Source organism: Chiloscyllium punctatum, chromosome 19 (genome assembly GCF_047496795.1).
Source record: "Chiloscyllium punctatum isolate Juve2018m chromosome 19, sChiPun1.3, whole genome shotgun sequence".
Classification (NCBI taxonomy): domain Eukaryota; kingdom Metazoa; phylum Chordata; class Chondrichthyes; order Orectolobiformes; family Hemiscylliidae; genus Chiloscyllium; species Chiloscyllium punctatum.
Genome location: NC_092757.1, coordinates 45,152,474 through 45,172,278, shown reverse-complemented (window position 1 = coordinate 45,172,278; position 19,805 = coordinate 45,152,474). Strand labels below are relative to the sequence as shown.

General features: G+C 42.1%; 1 protein-coding gene across 6 annotated transcripts in view; it reads right to left on the bottom strand.

Annotated features, from left to right (window-relative positions):
- camkk1a (calcium/calmodulin-dependent protein kinase kinase 1, alpha a) overlaps nt 1-14,481 on the bottom strand; it is a 263,571-nt gene extending 249,090 nt beyond the window's left edge. For 2 of the 6 annotated variants that reach the window (XM_072589304.1, XM_072589307.1), the window contains exon 1: nt 7,045-7,115. The gene's annotated coding sequence lies outside the window, so the exon portion shown is untranslated. Of the gene's footprint in view, nt 1-1,088; nt 1,111-7,044; nt 7,116-14,459 lie in introns of those variants that run through there. The other 4 variants (XM_072589306.1, XM_072589312.1, XM_072589309.1 and 1 more) reach the window with 4 other exon arrangements.
- Between the last annotated feature and the right edge of the window lie 5,324 nt (nt 14,482-19,805).

Here is a 19,805-nt window from a genome sequence, read left to right as displayed (position 1 = left end):
AATTCTTGCTACAGAGCACACCAGGTGTATAGCAACCTGCTCTAGTAGACACTATTTATTTGGCTGGTCCAGTTCAGCTCCTGATCCAGGGGAACCCTCATGATGTTGTTATTGGGTGATTCAGCAATGGTAATGCCATTGAACATCAAGAGAGATGGTGAAGATTGTCTCTTGGTGGAAATAGCATAGCTTGGCACATATGTGAATGTTACTTGCACTTATGAACCCAAGTCTTGGCATGTCCTTGCTACTTTTGGACATGGACTGCTCCGTAACAAAGGAGTTATGAATAGTCTAAACATCGTATCATCAATACCAAACATTCCTACTTCTGATCTAATGATTGCGGGTAGGTCTTTAATGGAGCAGTTGAAGATGGTTGGGCCTAGGACACCACCCTGAAGAATTCCTGCACAGATGTCCTGGAGCTGAAATCATTGACCTCTAAAAACCACAAACATCTTGCATTATGCCAGGTATGACTTGAAATTCCCCCAGTCCTAAATTCAAGGCTCAATCCATCAGATTTTTGATCGACAAGAAATGAGGGTTATGGGGGTTAGACAGGAAAGTTGACCTAAGACCAGAGTCAGATCAGCCACGATCTCATTGAATCACAAAGCAAACTTGAGACAGCCAATTCCTGTCCCTTTTTCTTGACATGTCCATGTAAGTGTCCATCCCAGTGTTTGGCATTGTGCAAGAATGCATGGTCAGAATGCATGCCTGACATTTTGAGAACTCCAACTCCATAGTGGCTACTCTATTGATGCCACACAGTTAGATTTTATGACCAGTGTTTACTTAACCTTCACCAGTTTTACAATCTGCTGAGAACTTTGTGTTCCTCCAATTCTGGCCCTTTGCCCACTGGCAGCCATGCCTTTGGCCTTGAACCATGGAATTCTATCATTAAACTCCGTCTCTCTACTGTTCTGCCCTCCTTAAAACCTCTCTCTTTGATCAAACGGTTGCTCACCTGCCGCAATATCTTCTTTGGCTCAATGTCAAATTTCATCTGAATTCAAGCCAATTAAACGCCTTGGGGATGTTGCACTGATTAAAGATGTCACATAAATTATATTTACATGTTGTTGCTGCTGCTGCTGTTTTTCTACCAAGTCTTGACTGAATAGGAATGGAAAACCTAGTACACTGCTGGTATGTTCCTTTACGGTTTGTCTGTGCAGTATTTTGCTTCCTGATTTTGCAAACACTTGTTATTTAAATAAAAAGGAAGAACTTAATTGTCAAGTGAGCACTTCCTGATTGCTCAGAGTAAATGCCAAATCTCAAATATCAGCAGTATCCAAAGCCTTTCCCATCTGGTTATATAAGAGACTCTATGTACAAGCTGAACTCCAATGATATTGACCTGAAATTGTCTCTTTATCCCTTATGCTGATTCTTTCTGCCTGCCTATCCTTGTAGATTCTCTTTCCCTCTCTCTTTCTCATATTCATTCTGTCTGCCATTGAAGTCAATACTTCTGAGTTTCTTTATACCACTTCTCCCCGCCTCTATTTTTTTCTGTTTTCAGTCTGCCTCTTTATCAGCTTTTCTGCAACTTGCCTTCTTCTTCCTCTTTTTTGCTGTGCCTTGATCCTGTCCCTTCGTCTCTCCCCAACTCACTGAAACCAACAGAATAAAATGAGTCATAGAGACAGATCAGGGGCTGCACTAGAGTCAGAGGGTCCAGAGACTTGCAGGGTGACAATGGGGTTGTTACAGTGACTATGGGAAGAAAATTAGGGTGATAAAAGGGAGGTTAGCTCAAGAGGTAACAGGACAATGATCAATACAGCTGATGGGCTGAAATAGGAGGAAGAAATCAAGTGGCTAGCTGAAAAACTGTATAAGAAATATCATACACCCTACCAGTCATATGATTGCAGTTCCATGAACACATGAGAACAATGCAAGACAGAAACCCAAACTCAACAGATGCAGAACTCACAAATAGACTATAGAACAGTGTTCTATTTTTGATGTAACCCACACTGTTACATTATATGCAATCTGACTTTCACATTGTGAATTACACTACAGCAAAACCTCGAATGAAAAGTCAAATTTACTGCCCATTAACCTGTTCAGATCTGCAGACAGAAATGCTATGTACAATCACTGGAGTAATTTGATGGGCTGAATGACCTACTCCTGTTACTGCATAACCAGCATGCCCTTTTAGTGTTGCTGATTCATTGGAGAATGATAAAATTGTACATTCTTGTGTTCGTTGACTCTCAGTCAAATAACACCTTGAGTTTAACATTCTCATTTTTGTCTTCAAATCGCTCATGGTCTCACCCTTCCCTATCTCTGAATCTCCATCAGCCCCACAACCCTGCAGGTATCTGCATACCAATAATTCTAGCCTATTGTGCATCCATGATTTTAATTGCTTCAACATTTATGTCTGTGTATTCAGTTGCTATGTCCCAAGTTCTCAAATTCATTCCTTAAATATCTAACTTGTTTTCTGACTTTAAAAACTCCTTTAATATGTTCCTTAGAAAGATTTCACTCAGATATAGACAAATGAATCCAAATCACGTTTACATGTTGTATTTAAAATTTAACTTTAATATACAGTTGGTTCTGCTTTGACACGCACTTCTTCAACATGAATTATTGGCTTTAACACGATTGAAGAGTTAAATTGTCATTTGTAGAATGCAAACATCCTTACCCATATTGACTATAACATGATTAAAGCCCCATTCATTTAAATGGTGCAGTTATTGCACGATTTTCTTAGAACGTCAGATCGCATGAGAACTGAACTAATGCGTTATATCTGAACTGACTGTATTTTGAGTTCCTATTTTGCCTAAAGCTTTCCATGTGGATTTCAAATTCTTAGATATAAATGTATCTTTGTTCATGTTGTATATTTCAGGTGAAATAGGTTTTTGGATTAACATGTTAATTAAAAGATGATACCTGTTGCAGGACAGTACTCCCTCAGTACTAAACTGAATAACCAACTCATGCTATGTGTGTGAGTTTCTGGAGTTGGGCTTGAACCCACAACCTTATGATGCAGATTCCAAGGCACTGACTTCACTACTGAAGGCCACATTAAGCTCAAGGAGACAGTCAAATCCAAAAAGTAAACCTTTTCGTAGCATAATGAACAAAACATTTTCTTGAACAGCAAGCCAACACAGACAACAACTGATTTGAGGTAGAATGTGGTGGACACATCACCGATGTTAAATCTGGTCCAACACACAATGTAATTATTTCTTGCTTATCCATTTTGATACTCGCACACTAATTATTTTTTAAAATTATGTATTCAATTTGTTTGCCATCAGTCTAACCATCAAGAACAACCATCAAATGTTTTGGTTAACCACTCAAATCAGCAGCAAAGGGTGCCTCTAACATGGTCAATGAGGGAGACAAAAGCAGAAAATATTACATAGAATTACATTAAATCTGCATCACAGAAATATAACCAAATGTTCCATGCTGGCCCATAAACCACACAAACTTCCACCATTCTAACTGCCTCCTCCACAATGCTGCCATATCCCTCCAATTCCTCCCGCCTTGTGTGCATCAAGTCTCCCACTAAATGCATCAAGTTATTTACAACAACCACTTCATGTGGCAATGAACCCCAGTTTCTTGCCATACACTGCATAGAGCAACACCTGTTTCGGCATTCGTCCCTGGTTTATTTATAGCTAGCTGAAAATGTGTTGCTGGAAAAGCGCAGCAGGTCAGGCAGCATCCAAGGAACAGGAGAATCGATGTTTCTGCCCGAAACGTCAATTCTCCTGTTCCTTGGATGCTGCCTGACCTGCTGCGCTTTTCCAGCAACACATTTTCAGCTCTGATCTCCAGCATCTGCAGTCCTCACTTTCTCCTCTATTTATAACTACACTTACAAAGAGAAGTGATGCAAATGGTATTATTTAAAAGATTACATGAACCATATAAATATATCGTGAACGTTTAACCAAATGAACATGTTGCTAATACACGGCACTGGGTACAACAATATTGCACCTGCAAGCAGAAGGGAGCTTTTACGGAGTCTGCAGAACTTTCAGAGGGAGGTCACATTGCCCCGTTTGTGGGTCGGATAAGACTTCTGCATTTTTAAATTCAATGAGAGAGAATCTAAGATGTGCCTGCATCTCCAACAGCCCATCATGCCCTCCCTCTTTCATCACATTCCTCTCAGCAAAGTGTGTGAGCTGAACACAGAGGTCATCTTTACAAACTGGGAAGGATTCCTGGATAAGAATCATGGAATCTATACACAATGTCCAGAAAAAAAGAATATAACCAAATACAAATGTTCCAGGAAAACACTCCGGTTCCACCAACTTCTGTATGCAGAATAACCCTGAAATATGAACAACATTTGGGATAATTTGTGATTGATTGATTTTTTGCGTTGAACAAATCATTTACTTTAAAAGTACTTTAAAGTTGACACTGTGCAGTGTTTTCATTTTTTGTTTCTCCTCAGAATTGTGCGCACTATATATATATTATATATATGTCAATAATCTTTTCATCTTTGAGTAAACTTGCTTTTGATAATAAAGTTATTTGTTGTTGACAAAAGTAATCTGGATGACTTGTTCTTAATAGAAAACATGACACTGCCTGAGACCTATAAAATTGGGCATAACACCAACCTAGTTAAATTTAAAATTTATTGTGATCAGTGGAGGAGTGGGATTGGAAAGGGAACAGTGGGTCATGCAATCTTGATCATAACTTTACCTTACATCAATGTTAGGGCATAAAAGCCAATAGTGGTTGAGACAATTTTTAGCTATTTGGGAAGAAACGGAAGATGAGACTGCTGTGCAATCAGTAAAGATGGGCTTGTTGACAGAACTTGTTCAACCTGAATTCAAGTTCAGAGAAGATCTACAAGGGAGAAGTGTCAGGATGGGCTTGGCAGAAAGTGTAAACACCTAAAAGAAGTCATTTATCTTGCTGCTGTTGTGTGAGATAAAAACATAACAAATAAAAGTATTAGTGAGCTCCTTGAACCTACTCTGCCATTCAATAAAATCAGATTGATCAATTTGTGGCCTTAACTCCACTTTCCAGCTATCCCGTATAACCCTTGCCTCCCTTACAGATCAAAATTCTGTGTAACTCAGCCTTGAATATATTTAATGACCCACACAATTACTCCTCATCTCCGTCTTATTTGGGAGGTCTTATTTTGAATCTGTGCCACCAGTTCAAGACTCCAAGATGAAACATTTTCTCAGCATTTACCCTATGGAGCCCCCTCAGAATCTTATATTCTATTTGTTATGCTCAAATTGGCAGTCATGCCTCTGACCTTACAAAGGTGAACTAAATGTCAAAATGCTCCATTAGTTGTAAAGACATTTGGGATTTCCTGAGGTAGCTGAAGTCTTTTTAGCTGTTAGTAAACCACCAAAATCACAGCAAATTAAATAAATGATCAGAATTGAAGTTTCACAACGGTCAGTCTCACTCACAGTATTCCGTCCTCTACAAGAAATGACTTGGAGCTATGACTAAAATACTCCTTGCACAAATGCACCTTGTTACCTGGGTAACAGTTCTTTCTACATACAAGTTCCTTGACTCTCTTTACTGGACAATACTTGCTTGAATGTGTCCCCCTAACTCTGTGCCTGAAAGGCAGAGCTGTGCAATCACAGCTGTTAACCTGCATGGATTGCTGGCCAATCTAAAGAATATGCAGACTCTGAAACTGCAGTTCTATGCTTTCCAGTTTAGGCAGAAATGACAAAGCATTACACAAACTGCTTCTCCCAAATGCTGCACTAATTCGCCATCCCCACCAAAATCACTATAAGCACTTTCTCTACATCAGAGATCATTCTCCAGTTGCTTATTGCATTAAGTCAATGTAGCTGAACATTATATTCTTAGTCTATCTCTCTCTATGTGTCTGTCTCTCTCTCTCTCATTCACCATAAGCCTCTCTTTGCTTTTCTTTGAGGTTGTCTTTCACAGATCACTCTTCTTTTATGGTATGCCTATGTGTGCATGTCTCTGTCTTTCTCCATCACACTGCCATCTCTCTCTTTGTCTGTCTCATTCTCACTTTCAGTCCCTCTCAATCCATTCTGTCTCTTTATCTCTCGCTTTCTTTGTTTCACTCTAGGTCCCTACACCCCAGCCCTGCATCCTCACTCTGCCCGTCTCAGTCTCTCTGGGGTGAGTTTTATGGCCCTTTAGAGTGGGTTAGCAGGCTGCTGGGGTAAGGCATGAGACTGGGTGACATGACGGGGGCACCATTCTCAGAACCCACTGCTTACCTCCAGTCCACTGCAATTTTAGAGGGAGAGATGTTGGGTAGCCCATTTGTCACTTCCAGGCCTCTTCCCACTGGCATGGATTTCACGTATGGCAGGGATAGTCTAGCACTACCAGTAGCCAGATAGAGGGCGTGGCACCACTTCACAGGCTTGCCAGTCTGGCCTCAGTGAGACTTTGGACTCATCAGGATATTTCTCTGCTCACATCCCCTGAGGTCCGGCTGCAGTCCCAGAAGGGGTCACTGCTCCTGGTAGGAGTAGGAGGGCTGATTCTAGCCAATTTAATGGCCCCAGTGGCCATTAAACAGCTGTGAGGCGAGCTAGATGGCAGAACTCAACAGCAGGGATTGTTAGGAAGACTCGCTGAACGTTTACATTGGACGTCTCTCTCTCTGACTCTGTGTCTCCCTCTGTTGTCTCTCTCATTCATCTCTCTCTCTCTCCAACTATTGTTTCTCAGTCTGTCACTCTCTCTTGCCTGACCACTCTTCTTCCCCAGTTCTCTCTTCTATGTCCAAATCTCATTTCATAATTCCTGCATTATTTTCTGTTCCAACATAAGATCCTCTGAGGTTCGTTGCAGGATTGCAAGAGAATAATCCACCACTTATAACTGAACTGCCAATACTGTCAGATCTATCTGCTCCACTTGTGGCAATTCCCAATATAAAAAGATAGAGTTAAGGGATGTTACATAATCTCTGCATTAATGTGTGAATGAATCATCTTGAATTAGCATTACCTGGAAGATGAAACGAAAATCATTTAGATGACAAACATGAGGTCCAGATCTCATTTGTGCTTTGGTAAGATCTGGAAATAAAGAGCAAGTCCCAATGTAACTGTACCTTGTGAAAATGATACAGAAACTTTTCACCATTCTTAAACTGTATCAAGCAGCAAAGATTGAGATTGACTGTCATACAGCTCATTCCTGATGAAGGGCTTATGCCTGAAATGTCGATTCTCCAGAGCTTAGACAAGTCCTAGTTATTTTCCTCATGAGCAAGGCCACACCACAAATGGATTGGAGTTTGGCACCAAAATACTATTTTAGAAAGTGGATATGGAAAAACCATAAGACACAGGAGCAGAAATTAGGCCATTCAGTCCATCAAGTCTGCCATGCCATTCAATCATGGCTGATAGGTTTTGGGTGTAGGTTTGCTCGCTGAGCTGAAAGGTTCATTTTCAGATGTTTCATTACCATACTAGGCAACATCTTCAGTGAGCCTCCAGAAGAAGCACTACTGGTGTTTCCTGCTTTCTATTTATATGTTTGGGTTTCCCGGAGTTGGTAATGTCATTTCCTGTGGCGATGTCATTTCCTGTACTTTTTCTCAGGGGGTGGTAAATGGGGTCCAAGTCAATGTGTTTGTTGAAAGAGTTCCAGTTGGAATGTCATGCTTCTAGGAATTCTCGTGCGCGTCTGTGTTTGGTTTGTCCTAGGATGGATGTGTTGTCCCAGTCAAAGTGGTGTCCTTCCTTATCTGTATGTAAGGATACTAGTGAGAGGGAGTCATGTCGTTTTGTAGTTAGTTGTTGTTCATTTATCCTGGTGGCTAGTTTTCTGCCTGTTTGTCCAATGTAGTGTTTGTTACAGTTCTTGCACAGTATTTTGTAAATGACATTAATTTTGCTTGTCTGCATAGAGTCTTTCAAGTTCATTAACTGCTGTTTTAATGTGTTGATGGGTTTGTGGGCTACCATGATGTCAAGGGGTCTGAATAGTCTGGCAGTCATTTCCGAGATGAATTTGATGTAGGGGACATGTTTCTAGGGTTTCTGGACGTGTTTTGTCTGCTTGTTTGGGTTTGTTGCTGAGACATCTGCGGTCTGTATTTATTGGGTACCCATTCTTTTTTAATACACTGTATAGATGATTTTCCACTGCTCTGCATAGTTCCTCTGTGCTGCAGTATGTGGTGGCTCACTGAAATAATGTTCAGATGCAGCTTTGTTTGTGGGTGTTGGGATGGTTGCTTCTGTAGTTCAATATTTGGTCCATATGTGTTGTTTTCCTGTAGACACTGGTTTGAAATTCCCCATTGGCTGTTTGCTTTACTGCGACATCTAGGACATGTTGTTTTCCTCCTCTTTAGTGAATTTGATGCCAGTAGTGGTATTATTGATGGTCTTGAAGGTTTCCTCTAATTTATTTCATTTAGTGATGTCAAAGGTTTCATCCATGTACCGGAAGTTGGGTTGGATGGTTGGCAGAGCTGTTTGTTCGAGTCTCTGCATTACTGTCTCTGCTAAGAACTCTGATATCGGAGACCCCATGGATGTTCCATTGGTTTCATAGTAGAGCAAACAGCCATTGGGGAACTTCAAACCAGCTTGAGGCAGACAGGGCACTGTAGTGGGATGGGGTTGGAGAGGGCGGAGTGGCTGGGGTTGGGGGATCAGACGGGGATGGGGTTGGGAGTGCAGATGGGGAAGCAGAGTTGGACAGGATTGGGGGGGTGGTCCGACGTGAGCTGGGTTGGGGGGTGTCAGACATGGGCAGGTTTGGATGGGGTTGGGAAGTCGGACAGCAGCAGGGTTGATGGGGTCAACGGGGATGGCGTTGGACGGGGTTGGGGGGTTGGAAGGGGCCAGGGTTGGGGTGTGGGGTGGGGGGTGCACGTGGCATGCTGCTGCCTAGTCTCCTGAACAGGGAGCAGACTTAGCAAGTGCTCGTTGTGTCAATCCCATTGAACTGATGGTGGGGGGGCTTGTGGGAGACTTCAGCAATGCTGCAGGTCCCTTACACATAAGTGTGTGTCTGCTCAGAAACAAACCCTGAGACAGCAAGAGAGAGCAACACGGAGAACAAGGGAAAAGGAAACTTTACAAAACTCCGAGCCCCAAAGCAGAGACCTCGAATCAATTAGCCAAATAATCAATTATCTGAACGAAACAGTGCTCGCCCATCTCATTCAGATAATTGAGGTTCCGCTGCACATTCAAAAACTTTTCCACATTTGAACTCATCTTTGTTCATTAAATATTTATTTTTGTGACAAAATCATCACAAGCAAATTACACAGAATACATTTCCTATCTCCTACTCCTTTCCTGGATTTTAAGAGCTCACAATCCTCACCTACAGACACTCTCTTGAAAATAAAATGGATACAGCAATGCAACTAAATCTGTCAGTTAGTGGTGAATAAAGTTAAAAACTTTGTACACCTCAGTCCAATACTGTCTCCTCCATATCATTACTGGTGAATGAAATGTATCTGGCTGCAGCCACAGAACATGTTCCTGTGACTATCATACATGTGATGATAGCAAAACACTGCAAAAGCTAGAAATCTGAAATCAAACCAAAAAGACTGGTAAACACCCAGCAAGATCAATGTCCTAATGACGAGTCATCAAGATAAAGCACGATCTTTGTTTCCCTCCCCCGATATGCTGCTGTGACCTCCTGAGTGCTTTCACATTTTATTGTTTTAATTACAGTACTTACTTGTTGACCTGTGTCTTAGTGCATCAATCCTACATAATGCTGCAAAGAAGAAACACTATAGCAGTAATTCTGATCCTTGTTTTAATTATTAATTCTGTACACTTTCACCTCCTCTCATGACAGATAATCCTACAACCTGATCATCAGATTGAATAAGACCATAAAACACGGGAGTAGAATTTGGCCATTCAGCCCATTTAATCTGTTCCACTATTCGTTCATGGCTGATATATTTCTCAACCCCATTCTTCTGCTTTCTCCCCAAAGCCTCGATCCCCTTATTAATCAAGAACCTACTAACTTCTGTCTAAAAGACACCCACTGACGTGCTTCCATAGCCTTCTGTGGCAATGAGTTCCCCAAAGTCACCCCAATTGTAAAGGGTCATTCCTTCATGCAGAGGCTGTGCCATCATGTCCAAATCTCTTCTCTGAATGAAACAACTTCTCACTCTATCCATGTCTCTTAGCATTCTGTCAGTTTCAATGAGATCCCCGCCCTCATCCTTCTAAATTCCAACAAGTACAAAGTCCTCAACCACTCCTCATGTAACAAGCCCTTCATTCGCAGGATCGTTCTTGTAAACCTTCTCTGGATCCATCCAATGCCAGCAAATCCTTCCTCAGATAGAGGGCCCAAAATGCCTCACAATTTTCCAAATGCTGTCTGATCAGAGCCTTACACAGCCTCAAAAATATATCCCTGTTCTTGTATTCTAGCCCTCTCAAAATGGATGCTAATATTGCATTGGACTTCTTAACTGTCAAGAACCTGCACGCTAACCTTAAGAGAATGCTGGACTAGGACTAAGTCCTTTTGTGCTTTGGATTCCAAAGCCTTTCTCTGTTTATAAAATAGTCCATGCCTGTATTCTTCCTACCAAAGTGCATAACCTCACAATTTCCCACACCGTATTCCATCTGCCATTTCTTTGCCAACTCTCTTAGCCTGCCCAACTCTTTCTGCAGCCTCCCTGCTTCCTCAACAATAAATGTCTCTCAACCTATTCTTTGTGTTTTCTGCAAAGGTAGCAATGATGCCCTCGGTTCCTCTGTCCAGATCGTTAATGTATAATGTGAATAGTCGTGATCTCAACACTGACCCCAACCGAACTCCACTCGTCACCAGCTGCCATTCTGAAAGAAAACCCAATCACTACTCTCTGCCTTTTGCCAGTCAGACAATCTTCTACCAATACTAGTACTTCGCCCCTTATCTTATTTCGACATGTTCTTTGCGGTACCTTGTCAAAAGCCTTCTAGAAATCCAAACAGATTAAGCCCACTGGCTCTCCTTTGTCTAACTTGCTCAGTACCCTGATGATCCAATACCTTACTGTATATTGTAACCAAATCCGCTGATTATACAAGGACAGATGGTGGAGCAAGTTGTGAAGAGGATGCAAAGGTTTTCCAAGTTAGTTAAATAGGTTAAATGACTGGGCAAAAACCAACTTGGCAATTGGCGCATAATGTGGGAAAATGTAAGGTTATGCACTTAAACAGTAACACAGAATACTGCTTAAATGGAAAGAGACTGCAGAATTCTGCAGTACAGAAGGATTTGGACAACTTTGTATGAGTAATACAGAACAACGGTGGTACAGTGGTTAGCACTGCTGCCTCACAGCCCCAGAGACACAGGTTCAATTCCTGCCTCAGGCAACTGTGTGGAGTTTGCACATTTTCCCAGTGTCTGCGTGGGTTTTCCCCGGGTGCTCTGGTTTGCCCCCACTGTCCAAAAATGTGCAGGTCAGGTGAATTGGCCATGCTAAATTGCCTGTACTGTTAGGTGAAGGGGTAAATGTAGGAGGATGGGTCTGGGTAGGTTGCTCTTCGGAGGGTCAGTATGGGCTTGATGGGCCGAAGGGCCTGTTTCCACGCTGTATGTAATCTAATCTAATCTAATCAACCACGATTATCTGAATGAGAAGGGCAGGAAATATCTTGTTCAGATAGCTGCTTGTTCAGAAAATGAGGATAACATTTTTACGGGACCTTCAGATCTTGTTCAGATAATCCAAAATTCGGATAATTGACGTTCAAATAACCGAAGTTGTTCTGTAAAATGTTAGCACACAGATCTAGTAAGTAACTAGAGTTGAAGAGTGTGGTGCTGGAAAAGCCCAGCCAGTCAGACAGCATCCAAGTAGCAAAAGAATTGATGTTTTGAGCATAAGCCCTTCATCAGGAACAGCTGAAGAAGGACTTAAGTTCAAAACATCGATTCTCCTGCTCCTCGGATGCTACCTGACCAGCTGTCCTTTTCCAGCACCACACTCTTTGACTCTGATTTCCAGTATCTGCAGTCCTCACTTTCTCCCAGTAAGTAACTTTCCATTGCAAGCAGCATAATATGTAATAGGAGAGAGGTCTTGTTCCAACTGCACAGATCATTCATGGATTATTGGGAAGACTTGTTCTCCTTACAAAAGGAGGGATATACTTGCACTGGAAACAGTTTTGAGACAGTTCACTCAACTGATTCCTAGGCTGGTGGGATTAATTTATGAGGAAGTTTGAGCAAGTTGGGCCAATACTTATCAGAGCCTGGAAGAATATAAGATGATCTTACAGAAACATCCTAAATTCTTAAGGGATTTGACAGTGTAATTGCTGAGAGGATGTTTCCCCTTGTGGGCAAATCTCCAACTAGTTGGATTTCTGTTTCCAGCATAAGATTCCTGACTCCACTCCATAATTTCTGTTAAATGGGGTCACCGATTTATGAATGTCTGATTAATGAACGCTCATATTTACCAAAGCAATCCCATACGGGGTGTCGTTCTGAAGATCCATGACATAAATGTTTCCTGTACTTCCAAATGGCTGTTTTTATATTGTCCTGCCTTGTGTTCCAAATTGTGTACAAATTAACTTGCTAGTTTTTGAGACAATAGTCTCCCTGATTTCTGTTATTGGAGACAATGATATACTGATGTCAGTTATTTGACAATCTCCCTATTACTGGTTTTGAAGATATTCTCCTGGATTTCTGTTATACATTCTCCCTGATTTCTGTTATTAGACAGCCTGATTGCATATATTGTTAATCCTCCTGGATTTCCTGTTATTCCCTGTCTTCCCCCTGATTTCTAGTATTGGAGACTGATTTCTGTTATTGGAGACTCTCTTTCCCCTGATTTCTGTTACTGGGGACCGTTCCCCGTGATATCTGTTACTGGGGACCGTTCCCCCTGATTTCTGATATTGGGGATTGTCTTTCCCCTGATTTCTGATATTGGGGACTGTCTTTCCCCTGATTTCTGATATTGGAGACGGTCTTCCCCCTGATTTCTGATATTGAGAATGGTCTTCCCCGATTTCTGATATTGGAGACAGTCTTTCCCCTGATTTCTGATATTGGGGACTGTCTTCCCCCTGATTTCTGATATTGGGGACTGTCTTTCCCCTGATTTCTGATATTGGAGACGGTCTTCCCCCTGATTTCTGATATTGGAGACAGTCTTCCCCCTGATTTCTGATACTGGGGACTGTCTTCCCCCTGATTTCAGATACTGGGGACTGTCTTCCCCCTGATTTCTGATATTGGGGACAGTCTTCCCCCTGATTTCTGATATTGGGGACAGTCTTCCCCCTGATTTCTGATATTGGGGACAGTCTTCCCCCTGATTTCTGATATTGGGGACAGTCTTCCTCCTGATTTCTGATATTGGGGACTGTCTTTCCCCCTGATTTCAGATATTGGGGACAGTCTTCCCCCTGATTTCAGATATTGGAGACAGTCTTCCCCCTGATTTCAGATATTGGAGACAGTCTTCCCCCTGATTTCTGATATTGGGGATTGTCTTCCCCCTGATTTCTGATATTGGGGACTGTCTTTCCCCCTGATTTCAGATATTGGGGACTGTCTTTCCCCTGATTTCAGATATTGGGGACTGTCTTTCCCCCTGATTTCTGATATTGGGGACTGTCTTCCCCCTGATTTCTGATATTGGGGACTGTCTTCCCCCTGATTTCTGATATTGGGGACTGTCTTCCCCCTGATTTCTGATATTGGGGACTGTCTTCCCCCTGATTTCTGATATTGGGGACTGTCTTCCCCCTGATTTCTGATATTGGGGACAGTCTTCCCCCTGATTTCTGATATTGGGGACAGTCTTCCCCCTGATTTCTGATATTGGGGACTGTCTTCCCCCTGATTTCTGATATTGGGGACAGTCTTCCCCCTGATTTCTGATATTGGGGACAGTCTTCCCCCTGATTTCTGATATTGGGGACAGTCTTCCCCCTGATTTCTGATATTGGGGACTGTCTTCCCCCTGATTTCTGATATTGGGGACAGTCTTCCCCCTGATTTCTGATATTGGGGACAGTCTTCCCCCTGATTTCTGATATTGGGGACTGCCTTCCCCCTGATTTCTGATATTGGGGACAGTCTTCCCCCTGATTTCTGATATTGGGGACAGTCTTCCCCCTGATTTCTGATATTGGGGACAGTCTTCCCCCTGATTTCTGATATTGGGGACTGCCTTCCCCCTGATTTCTGATATTGGGGACAGTCTTCCCCCTGATTTCTGATATTGGGGACAGTCTTCCCCCTGATTTCTGATATTGGGGACTGTCCCTATTGCGGATAGTGGACCCTCCGCCTGGTGACGGTTTTTTGAGACTCTCTCTCTCTCCCTATTCCGGTTATTGGGGGTTCCTGCTCGGGTATCGGACGCTCGTTCCTACCTGCGCTGCCCGCTGCCGCCGCTCTCCTGCTGCTCGCGCCCCCTCATCGGCCTCGCGCCCCGCGCCCGCGCCCGCGCGCCCCGCTCCCCGCGACGCTCGCGCTGCTGCCCTCCCGGAGCCAGTCGCCCGGGCTTCCGCTGGGTCCCACCGCCCGCAGCCCTCAGGACAGGTCAGCCCAGCCCGCGGTCAGAAACATCGTCTACATGTCCGATTCTGACTTTGATCCCTGGGAAAGGCGGAGGAGTAATTAAAGGAGCAGTGGCCACAACTGCAAAAAACAAAATATCGTCAGGTCGTGGCTGGCTGGCAATAGGGAAGCCGCAACAGTTTGCATTTATATAGCGCCGTCACTGAAGTTACAGTGGATTTCACGTGAGTGCAATGAGAAAACAATCGAAATCAAGTTAAACCAGGGTCGTTGGAGCAGTTTAGTCAATGATGTGAGGAGAGAGAGAAGGATGAAGGTTCTGACAGCCCAGTGACTGAAGGCAGGAGTTGAATGGTGTTAGGACAATACAATGGCACAGACTTTTACAGTCAGAAAGTCGTTTGAGCAGCTTGGACTGGAATTGTGAGTCGAGATCCTGGTGAATACCTGACAAAGCAGATGTAGTGGGAATAGTCCAGGAAATTGAAGATTTTCCCTGTGTCTCAAAGCGCTCCAAAGAGTCCATTAAACTCAGATAATTTAGAGTCAAGCTGATAGTTACTCAAGAAATATATGGGCTTTTAAACCTAGTCGAACTCCTAGGCAACAATTAAACTGCATTCCTTGCTGCTTCCCCCAATTCATCACTCACCCCTTACAACTACACCTCCCTCAATCCCTCACCCAGCCCCCAAGACCAGTGAACACAATGTTCCACGATTGGCAATTCCCTAACCCAACATGCTTCTGGACCCAGCACTTCCTGCTGCCAACTGACATCCAACAATCACCTCCTTTTCTAGAAGGCGTTTAGCACGCTTGCTTTCATTGCTCAGACCTTTGAGTATAAGGAGTTGGATGTCATGTTACGGTTGTAAAGGACATTGGTGTACCTCTTCTGGAGAACAGTGTCCAGTTCTGGTCTACCTGTTATTGGAAGGATATTATAAACTGGAGAGGGTTCAGAAAAGAGTTTTGAGGATGTTGCGTCGAATGGAGGTTTTGAATTACTATATAAGGAGATGCTGGATAGGCTGGGACTTTTGTCACTAGGTGATTGAAGGGTGACCTTGTAGAGGTTTAGAAAATCATGAGGGTTATAGATGGATATTCATACAGTTAAATCGTTATTGTCAATAATCTTTGCATGTTGTTTGAGGAACTTTTGTTTATAATACTCATTTTTCTTTGTTGAATAAAGAAATCTTGCTGCATTGCTTCTGACACTAAACTAGGTATAGCCAAAGCCTACATATTTGACTGTAAAATTTAAAATTTGTTGTGGCGAGTGGAGCAGTGGGAATAGAAAGGAATTGGTATTCCCCTCCAACCTCGGTCCTAACTACTTAAATAGCATGCCTCGTTGTATTTTGCGAAGTAGAATTGGTTGCAGCAGAGAAATGTGTTTGCAGTACAAAGATGTGGAGGTGCGAGGTTTGCCACTGTGGAATTACAGCATCACAACTGCTCGATGGGTGTAACTGCAGCGTGACAAGTTTACATAGACATTTCTCATTACAATCATGGACTCAGGAACTTATAAAGTTTTGACACAAAAGTAACAGCAGGATGTCTATTTTGCAAATACAGATTCTGTGAAGGAATAATATTTATGTTATACTACAGATGGTGCACGTACTGTTTTACCATGTTTATATGTTATGGACATTTCAAAACATGAAACCTTCATTGCCTTTCTTAGTCTCTAGACCAACAGGCACCCCACACTTAGGGAGGAACTGGGAACAGGGTGTGGAAACACTAAAACTGGCACAATGAGGCAGTAAGGACCAGTGCTGGTCTCATGATAGTTTTTTGGGAGGGGTGAAGGCATTACCTGCCACCAGCATGAACAACTTGCTTTTACACCACTCTTCATCCCAGTCCACGTATCCTATAATCTGCATGGAGTCTAGGGAGGGCCTGACCACCAGCCCTTTGGGGTCACTCCATGTGGTTACTGTACAGGATCATCAACAGGAAGTTCAGAGGAGAGGACTGGAGACCTATGTTAACTCCACCCTTTATACTGTTTCCTATTACAACACCGATAAGGATCATGCATAATTTTTTATTTTGGAATATAAATGGAAGAATGAAAGTTGGACACTACTAAAGGTACCGGGGGTTTTTGCAATGTGAAGATCAGTTGGGATTGCCTTACATTTAGAGAGTGAGAAAGATTCTTTATGAGAGAGCACAGCACCAGGATTCTCTGAGTTATGAAAAGAACTGCATAATGACAGCCTTCAGATTGGTCCAGCTGTAGTCTGGAATAGACTTGTAAGCATTGTGCACTTAGGGGCATCCAAGAATTGCAAATAAGAAGTATCCCCGACCAATTAGATGGGCTTCAGATTGGTTTCACAAGTCGGCGCAACATCGAGGGCCGAAGGGCCTGTACTGCGCTGGAATGTTTGATATTCTATCTTTCCCTGTGAGTGAAAAAGTCAAAACTTGAAGATTCTGGAAAGTCCGGATCCCAGAAAATTCCTAGATTCACTCATTCAGGTGTTGAATCGAAGATGGACAGATGACATTGTACACCATTGCTGAAAAAGATCAAAGGGGCTTTGAGTCATAGAGTCATAGAGATGTACAGCATGGAAACAGACCCTTTGGTCCAACCCGTCCATGCCGACCAGATATCCCAACCCAATCTAGTCCCACCTGCCAGCACCTGACCCATATCCCTCCAAACCCTTCCTATTCAGAAGCAAGTCATTCCACCCATATGACCCAGATTCTTGTCTTTGTTTTTTCTGTCTACATTTTTCTACCCAGAACATGTCTGTAAAGTTGCCTATTTTTGTCTGTATTGATGAGTGAATGTGTTTGTGTGTTTGATGTTTTAAAGGGGTATAGTTTAAATTGTATCAGAATGACGAGTAATCGATGAGTAATGAGTTAAGGTTATGAATAAAATATCAAAATTTATTTTGTAGTTAATGAAGAAAACTGGTGTAAATTGATTTTGAACAGTCAGGCAAATTATTCACTTCAGTAGTTTATTTGGGTAGTTATACATGTTGTGATGGCTTATGAACTTGCAGGGCTCGACTATTGGCACAGTCTTCCCAGCTGTTACACCAGTATTTATTAATCCCTTATTGGCTTGAAAACGTTAGTCAGATCATCTTTCAAACTTGCAAACTTGTGGAATATAACTCCAAGTTATGCAATCTCTCATAATTTAAACTCATAATTTAATCCAAGTCCAGTTATCCTGGTGAATCTACATTGGACTTTCCTAAGGTGTAATGCCCAGACCTGCTCACAGTAACTCGAGATAAAGCCTAGCTAGGGTATGTAGCTGAAGCAGAACTTTTTCCCCTAACGAGAATAGAAAATGCTGGAAATACCCAGTCCCTGTCAGGCAGCAGCTATAGAAAGAAAAACAGAATTAATGCTTCAGGTCAATGAACTTTAATCAGGTCCCTACCCCTTATGTTCTACTCCTCAGGATGTAACAGCCTGCATTCCATTAACATTTTTGTTTTTTTTTATGCTTGCACATGACATTTTAATGAAATATGTATCCAGACCCAAATCTCTTTGCATTGCCTCTGCTTCGAGCTTTTCACTATGTCTAAAATATCCTATTTTCTTTGAGGTAACTTCTGTTTTGTTCATTCATTAATTCTATCAATATTTTCTTGTAATTTTATGCTTCCATCTACACTGTTAACTTGTTGTGTCATTTGCTAATGTGGATCTGTGGCTTTTTAACCAGTTATCTAAGTAATTAGGGAATAAATTAAGTTCTATTTTCCTCTTTCTTTTGTGAATTTCCAGTATCAGCTTTTTTTTTGGTTTCTTCTTACCTTCTTCTTCTTAACAAAAGTGAGTTTTGTTATTCTGGGCATCTCCCACAATGTTGATATCACAGCTCTGAAACAGTAACCCCAGACATGGCTGGTGATTTATGACCCAGAAAGAATACTTTCTTATTATCAACACTTGCAGATTATTTTGCCTGCTAATGCTACTGAGTGCTGCCTTCCTGAATTACAGATAAGAAGGGAGATGAATATTACCTGTCAAAGCTCCATCTTTCATTTGTTGCCTTTATCAGTGACTGACACATTTTGTTTAGAAATAAGGAGGTTAAACTACTCGCAGGAAATGTAGCATGTGTGCAGTTCGGCGTTATCACAATACAAAGGCAGCTATTTCTAACTATTTGCATGAATTTGCATTGTAATTTTCATCCCAGGCATTTCAGATAGAAAGGGGTGACACAACTAAAACCACATCGATAGCCAAAAGGACAGTCATGTCTTACAGATAGGAAAAGCAATATCAGAGTCATGTCACAAACCAGTCCTTGTTAAAATTGAATATTGCATTTACATAGCACTTTACAACCTCAGAAGCTTCCAAAGTGCTGTGCATATAAACAATGAGCAGGAATAAGCCATTTGACCCCTTAAGCCTGCTCCACCATTCAATAAGATCGTGGCTGATTTGAGTGTAACCTCAAATTCACATTCCTGCCTACCCTGGCAACTTTTTAACCCCTTGTTTAACATAAATCTGTCCAGTTCTGCCTTAGAAATATTCAAGACTCTGCCTCTACCACCTTCTCAAGAAAAGAATTCCAAAAACTCACAGCCCTGAGAGAAAAAAAATCTCCTCGTCTCTGTTTGAAATGGGTATTTCCTTAGTGAATCCTAGTAATAGATTCTCCCATGAGAAGAAACATCCTTTTCACATCCACCTGGTCAAAACCCCTCAGGATCTTATATATTTCACAGCCAATAATATAATCTGTTTTAACAAATTTGATTGAGGATTAAATATTGGCCACATTAAATTTCTTTCTTTCCTCCTTGAAATAATGTTTGTAATCTTTTATGTACACGTTAATTAAGCATGCTCTCAAGGTAAAAACAATGACTGCAGATGCTGCATGCTCTCACCACTGCACTTAAGTGGCAGATTATGTGGTCAGTCTCTGGTGTGGATTTGAATCCAGTTGCTCTGTCTGAGGAAGACTGCAAATCGAATCTCAGCTAATTGTGACACCGTACCAGGACATCAATGGGCCCATGTGACAATTACCTCAAACTGATGAATGGACCCAAACAGACAGAATTAACTAGTCGGAAGAGCCATTTAATTTCAGCACAGTATGATTGAATGCACTGCCTCCTTAATTATTAGTGATTGTTTTTCTGTTCACTGCAGGCTGATTT